Source organism: Dasypus novemcinctus, chromosome 11, assembly GCF_030445035.2.
Source record: "Dasypus novemcinctus isolate mDasNov1 chromosome 11, mDasNov1.1.hap2, whole genome shotgun sequence".
Taxonomy (NCBI): Eukaryota; Metazoa; Chordata; class Mammalia; order Cingulata; family Dasypodidae; genus Dasypus; species Dasypus novemcinctus.
Genome location: NC_080683.1, coordinates 115,462,228 through 115,469,738, shown reverse-complemented (window position 1 = coordinate 115,469,738; position 7,511 = coordinate 115,462,228).

Below are 7,511 nucleotides of genomic sequence, written 5' to 3'. Positions count from 1 at the left end.
AGCTGCTTAGGGAGTGATTTCTCCTTCAACTGCACATTCCTAGGAAGCCTTCATAAAATACCTTTATAACATGTAATCTGTACTTCCTTCATTCTGTGACTTTGAGGAAGCTGACAAGACAAGTAGGATATCTTTGTCATTTGTTTTCTTCGAAGGACTTAGAATGCTCTTATAAATGCACAATATTTTAAATATACCAACTAAGTTATATTTGTTGTGCATATCCTTTCACAGTTTACCTTTACCTTAATGATTTTAAAGTAATCAATATATTGATGTTTTGTAATTTCTCCAATGATTTCTAAGTTAAGAAATTCCTTTCTACCCAGAGATAAGCTAAATATTTATCTATATTATCTCCCACTGGAATTAATTTTATAGTTGGAGTAAGGTGAGGATATAAAGTGATTTAAAAAAAAAATCTACTTTTTCAGCACTGTTTACTGAATAAGTATGAAAAGCCAGGTTTCCTTTATTACTTTTTTTCAAAATTTTAGAAGTTAATGCTTTCCTGGTTAATTATATAGAGATATACATACATACATATACATATATTTAGAAACATATATATCTTCACAAAAAATAAAATTATGCCTTATATATTACTTGACATTTCATGCAATGCATAAAAACTAACAAAACACTTAATATATTAACAATGCATAGTTACTAAAATTTGTTGAGAGTTTATATAGTATTCAAAGTGCTTTATGTATTAAGTCAATTATTCAGCACAACAACCCCAGTGGCAGAAATATTTTTTCATTTTTATTTTACAGTTAAGGATACTGAGGCCTGGGAGGTTTAAATAGCTTGTCCAAAGTCATTCCATGAGTAAGTGACAGGGTGGGGCATTCAAACTCTATCCACAATCTTAATACAAATATATTCTTTACAGAACAATGAAACTAATTTAAAAAACAAACAAAAAAACCCAGTACAATAAATTATAGTACCTATCTCAATTTGACACTTTTCTGTGGAGTTCAAAATAGTTTAGAGCAGAGGTTCACAAAAAAGCATGTACTAAGTTATGTGCCTTTTTTCATTCTCAGTCACTCATGAGTGTACAGTGGAGTTTTCCAGTAGTTATATCACGTGTGATATATTGCTCTGATGTTAACAGATAATGGGTTTATAACAGTTCAGTTTGAGTAAGTTAATGAATAAGTGCTTTTTAAACTTCTCAGGTTTAACTTTTATTTTCTTTTCCTTTTTTTTTTATTCATTTTTTAAAAAATATTACATTCAAAAAATATGAAGTCCCATTCAACCCCACTGCCCCCACCCCCCACTCCCCCCACAGCAACATTCTCTCCCATCATCATGACACATCCATTGCATTTGGGAAGTACATCTCTGGGCATCTCTGCACCTCATGGTCAATGGTCCACATCATAGCCCATACTCTCCCACGTTCCATCCAGCGGGCCCTGGGGGGATCTACAATGTCCCGTAACTGTCCATGAATCACCACCCAGGACAACTCCAAGTCCCGAAAATGCCTCCACATCTCATCTCTTCCTCCCATTCCCCACACCCAGCAGCCACCATGGCCACTTTTCCCACACCAATGCCACATTTTCTCTGTGGACCTTGGATTGGTTGTGTCCATTGCACATCTATGTCAAAAGGGGGCTTAGATTCCACATGGATACTGGATGCAATCCTCCTGCTTTCAGTTGTAGGCACTCTAGGCTTCGTGGTGTGGTGGTTGGCATTCTTCAACGCCATGTTAGCTGAGTGGGTTAAGTCCAATAAATCAGAGTGTAGGAGTTGAAGTCTGTTGAGGTTCAGGGCCTGGCTATCATATTGTCAGTCCAGAGAGTCAAATCCCCTAGATATATCTTAAACCCCAGCACCAACTACAATTCCAGTAAAGTAGCATGAAAGTCTTGTGGAAAGAGATCCCATCTGAGTCCAGTTCCATCATGCAGAAATACCAGCTCCAAAGAAGGGCCAACTGACATGACAGTGAACCCCATCTGCCATGACCATAGAACCCGTGGGTCTCTTTAGCCCTCAAAAGAACCAATACCTGGGGTTGTATCTACTTTATCTGTCTCTGAGACTCTGCTCAGGTGTGCATAAGGGCAATCCTTCTGACAACCTCCAGACTCTCTTTTAGAGACTCATAGCCACATAAACTCATTTCTCCTTTCCATTTCCCTCTTACATTAGGTCAAACAGCATTTTAAACTCCTGTTATTATATGTAGACACGGATATTCTGCTGATCTGCGTTGAGCCTTTAATTCAAGGTCATTTTCTAGTTGCGTCATCAGCTGGTATTTGGTAGTGATCCCTTGGTGCCAGGGAGGCTCATCCCCGGGTGTCATGTCCCACGCTGGGGGGAATGCACTGCATCTACATGCTGAGTTTGGCTTTAAGACTGGCCACATTTGAGTAACATGAAGGCTGTCAGGAGGAAACTCCCAGGCACAGTGCTGCTCTAGGCCTTGTTCTTATTTCAGGTGTATAGGCTCACAAGCATAGTCATTAGTATCAGGGGCTCACTGTTGGACCTCATTCCTTCCTGGTTCTTACCATTGCACCTGGGGGACTGCCGCTGCTCCCCTAGGGACCACGACAGAGCACCCCCAGCCAGGAAAGGTTTAACTTTTAACACTGCAAATATATATATATGTATGTATGTATAATTAGAGACATTGTAGGTTTACAGAAAAATTGTGCATAAAACAGTTCCCCCTATTATAACACCTTGCATTAGTGTTAGAACAGTAAATATTTATTGATATAATCCACATCAACCAAATGTTTGGGGTCCTAAATAATTTATGGGTGCAAACAGGTCCCAAGACCAAGAGTTTGAGAGCTGCTATTTAGGAGACATTATAAAAGTTAAGTGATTTTTGTGAAATTAATACCAGTATTCATCAGCTTAGCAGATGTACTTTTACAGTTTTTACAGCACCTTGTCTAATTCTCCCTGTTCTGAAATCAGGATAAGAGAGTGAAAAAATAGAGAGACCTAAAATAACCTTTGCTAACATCTTGAATGCTATTTTCTACTTACAATGTTCTTGCCATGGTCAAAATAATTTTAGGCCTTGGGTCTATAGTCCAGTCATAATTTTTCACCAATTTTATTCAATGCCAATTAGGAAACTGTTATCTTACCTCCTTATAATCGTGAATAAAAGATTAACAAGACATATTTTTGACTTTCTCAAATAGACACCAGGCATTTGTAAGCAAGCCCCCTGAAAGTGCGGGTGGTGGAGAAAAGGTCTGTGCCCTAAGTTGGACTTGCAGTGACTTTGCACTTTTTGGTCCAGCTTCCTGTGGGCTGCCCAGGGCAGTCCACATCCCCTGGGCATCCTCCCAAGGGTGGGGCCATGACAACCCAACACCACTTTCCTGAGTTTTCTGGAGCAGCAGCCGCAAGGCCACCACAGAACGGGTGGCTCCTGAGAGGCAGGATGGCTTTGGCTCCAGGGCTGACATGCAAGGGGGTTCAGGCTCAGCCTCCCCCTCCAGATCTGGCAAATGTGTGCTCTCCTGTCCACTAGAGAACACGGAGCACCAAGTTGGTGCCTCGACGTTATTAGATGAGTCAATGAGAAGGAACAAAGCAATCGCCACTCCTGGTCTTTTTTTTTTGTCAATTATCATCGTGCTACGTGGAGTAGCATCCCCCCTAAAATTCATGTGCACCCAAAGCCTGGGAATGTGGCCTTATTTAGAAATAGGGCTTTTGCAGATGTGATTCGTTAAATTAAGAGGAGGTCACACTGGATTAGGGTGGCCTTTAACTCAATATGAGTGGTGCTCTCATAAGAGATGGGAAAGGGAAACAGAGCACAGCCACGGAGGAAAGACGGCCGTGAGAAGATGAGGCAGGGAATGGAGCGATGCTACCAGAAGCCAAGGAATGCCTTCAGAGGCTGGAAGGAACCAGGCGGGGGCATGACCTGCTAACGCCTTGATTTCAGATTTCTGCCCTCTAGAAGCAGGAGAGAACACATTTCCAGTGTTTACAGCCCCCCAGTTTGCAGTGCATTGCTGCAGCAGCCCTAGTAGGGCACCATGGTTCCTTAGGCTTGTGCACAACGACACAGTTTACAAAGTGCTCTCACATTCACTGTCACTCAAGGACCAGGCATGCACTGTTATCCATATTTTACAGATCCAAAGGCAGAACCAGAGAGTCAGGCAGTCTATTCCAGGTCATGGGCAGCAAGAGTCTTGCTTGCCTGGAAGCCAGTTCATCTGGCTTCAGTCCCACTTCAGTCCCAGATGCTACACATGTCGAGCTTCCTAATTGCGCCTTAAATTTCTAAATGCCTTTGTTTTTGCCACAAATGTGTTTGGAAGGAAAGTACAGAGGTCAAAAGAAGAAAGAGAGCTGAAAAGGAAAAAGAAAATAATCGGGGAAAGGCTCATCCTTTCCTAAACTTTGTGACCACTCCTATTTCTTGACTAATTAGACGAGAAAGTCTAATGTCACCAATGTCAACATTCAGTGATTAAAACAAAGAAACAAAACCAATCTGTACATGCACCAAAACCTCCATTGCAAATAATATGACAAGGTTTTGCGCTGGGTGTCAGTGGTCACGATGAACCAGGATGCAATGCAGAGGGGATTCCCAGGTTGGGCTCACTTCCTGCATTCCCAGCATCTTCTCCAAAGGTCTGTAAGCAAGCAGGGGACAGAGGCAGCCACCTCGGGACCACAGCTTGTGTGAATGCAGAAATGGACTTCTGCAGGATGTGATGGAGTTTCTTTAGTCATTAATGACTTTTACAGCTGCTGCTCTGAAAACAGAAAGGATAAAAAATGTACAGTTTTTTCCACTGAAAGTGCAAAGAGGATTGGCAAAAAGAAGTCCATAGATTCTGCCTTGCAAATAAACCCAATATCCTCTCACTGCTTTTTTTTCCTCCTTATTTGAGCATCACTTACAAGAAGGTGTTAAATAGCAAAACATTAACAGTGAAACAATGCAAAACAAAACAAAAAACCCCAAACCTTCAAAACCATATGTGAAGTTGTGAGTAAAACATCGATGGCCCAGGAGAGTGAAGTCAGCCAAAAGTTTTCCACCCTGCGAGGCGCCTTGACCTGGGCAGTCAGAAGGTTCGGACCCTTTTACATAGACCTGTGCTTCTGCCTCAGTTTCCTCATTAGGTTCGATGTTCCCATTCCCTGGAAGGTAATGCCCTGGTTCCTTGATATAGTCCCAAAGACCTGTCCTGGCTGAGCTCAGTGCTCCTTCTGTCCAGCACTTCCTGCCTCAAACTTTATACGTCCAAAATTGAACTGGGGCCAGTCGGCATGCACAAGCCATGCTGTTCCTTCACTCCTTTCTTTGCTTCTGTTGTTTGTTCTACCTGGAATGCTGCCACCCCCTTCTCAACCCACCACATTCCTGCAAAAGTTTCAAGTCTTAAACCATCTTCTCTAGCATGCTTTCTTTGACCTACAAACTGGGCAAAGTGTTCTTTCTTGACATTCCCTTGGTCCGCTCCTTACACACATGTCCTAGCAATTACCCGATGGAATCAAAACCCAGTTGATGCATTTGTTTCCTTTCATGGGAATGCACGCCTCACAAGGAAAGCAACCAGATCCTAATTTCTGTTTCTACCTCCCAGTGCCAAATGAAAGGCCTGGTGCCTCATAGACACAGTATAGTGCATTGAATAAGGGATGGGCCTCTAGACTTAGCCCATGGGATTGCAACCTTAGCTCTCCAACCAGCTAGCTGTATGGTCATGGCAAAGTTACTTAACTTCGTGGTCTTCTGTATTCAAATTTCTCTTAAATAAATATGAATATATGTGCTTATGCTTTTCTTGAACTGAATATCCTGATTTGGGTACTAGATAATTTCAGAAGAAATATATTGAGATGAAAATGGAAGATAAGATTTAAGGTTGTTTTCAAATTTAATTGATGTATATATTTATGAATACTTAAACACATGTGATATGATGTGATGTGATATAACAAGTTTTTTGGCTGGGTGACAGCAGTTACGATGAACCAGGGTGCAGTGCAGAGAGGATTCCCAGTTTGGGCTCACTTCTTGCATTCGCAGCATCTTCTCGAAGGGTTTGTAAGCAAGCAGGGGACAGATGATGGCTTGACATGATAAATGATGATATGAAATGATGGGATATGATATATATGGTATGCTGTGATTTCACAGGATATGATATGATGTGATAGAATATGATGTGATAGAATATATGATATAATATGTCATGGGATGTATTATGATGCTATGTGACATGATATGACATGACATAAGGTGGCGTGGTGTGACATGAAACGATGTGGTGCAATGCAATGCAATATATGATGTGAAGTGATATAATATGGTGTGATAACAACTGGCTTCCTCCTCATGACCTTTCACTCTAGAATCATTCATTGCCTCAAGGAAAGCATGACTAACACAGAGAGAAATTAATGAAGCCTTTTCTTTTTTTTTCTTGAGTTTCAAAAGCCTGACTTTTGGGCTTGGGAAATAAAATATTGGAAGAATGCATGAGTGTAAGAGGCAGTTTTCTGGCTGAGGAGATTAGGAAAAAATTCTTGACTGGAGGAAAGAGGAGTGTCAGAGAAGAAGCCAAGAGTTTGTCCCTGGAAAGTGTGCTGTGTTGGTCTCTGGGCTTTACCTCCTTCCCAAGAAAAGCCTTCGGTATGTTTTTAAGGAGAACCTGGGAAAGGGGCAACCTCTCCGGAGTTGGAGTGGTGGTGTGGTCTGCCAAGGCAGCTCAACCTCACTGATCCCCACTGTGGCATAGAATGGTGAAGTGCGAGAGCCCAATCCCCCTGCAAAAGTGCTGACACCTCAAGAGAGCCCCGTTGAGTCCTCTCAGCTCAGTGGATAGCCCAGGAGCAGATGACTCACCCCATGTGCCACCGACTGGTACTGGTGTCACAGAGAAGGGGGACAGGTCTCAGGGGCATTGGGGAACATAGGCAGGAAGCAAGCAGTGGTGACTAGAGAGGCTGAAGCTTGCAGTGCGATGGCACAGATGGAGGTCAGTCTCCCAGCAACAGACTCAATCCCAAGAAAAGAGGTGGAACTCAGAATTTTATTATTAACTTTCTGGACCTTGGTGGAATGAGAACTCATAATAGAAATTAAGGTGTTGTATAGAAAAATAAAAATGCATTTCATCTTCAGTTTATTCTGTGGATTGAGATTTGTATTTGCCACACATACAAAGGCTTGAGTATCTACCCTGAAGATTATCAGAGCTGTGTTCTCCTCAGTGTTAGTTATTAACATCTTAATCTCTGGCTTAGTTTGCTGCATCTGGAGGCTAGAGTCTGAAATCAATGCTCTCTCTTAAGGAGATAATCTGTTCTGTAGCTTCTGGTGCTTGCTGCCATCCATTGCATTCCTTGACCTGTGGCCGCATCACTCAATCTCTTCCTCTTACTGTGTCTAAATTTCTTCTCCTTATTAAGATGCCAATCATATTCAATCAGGCCCACCTACTCCAATGTGGTCTCAACTAATAACGTCT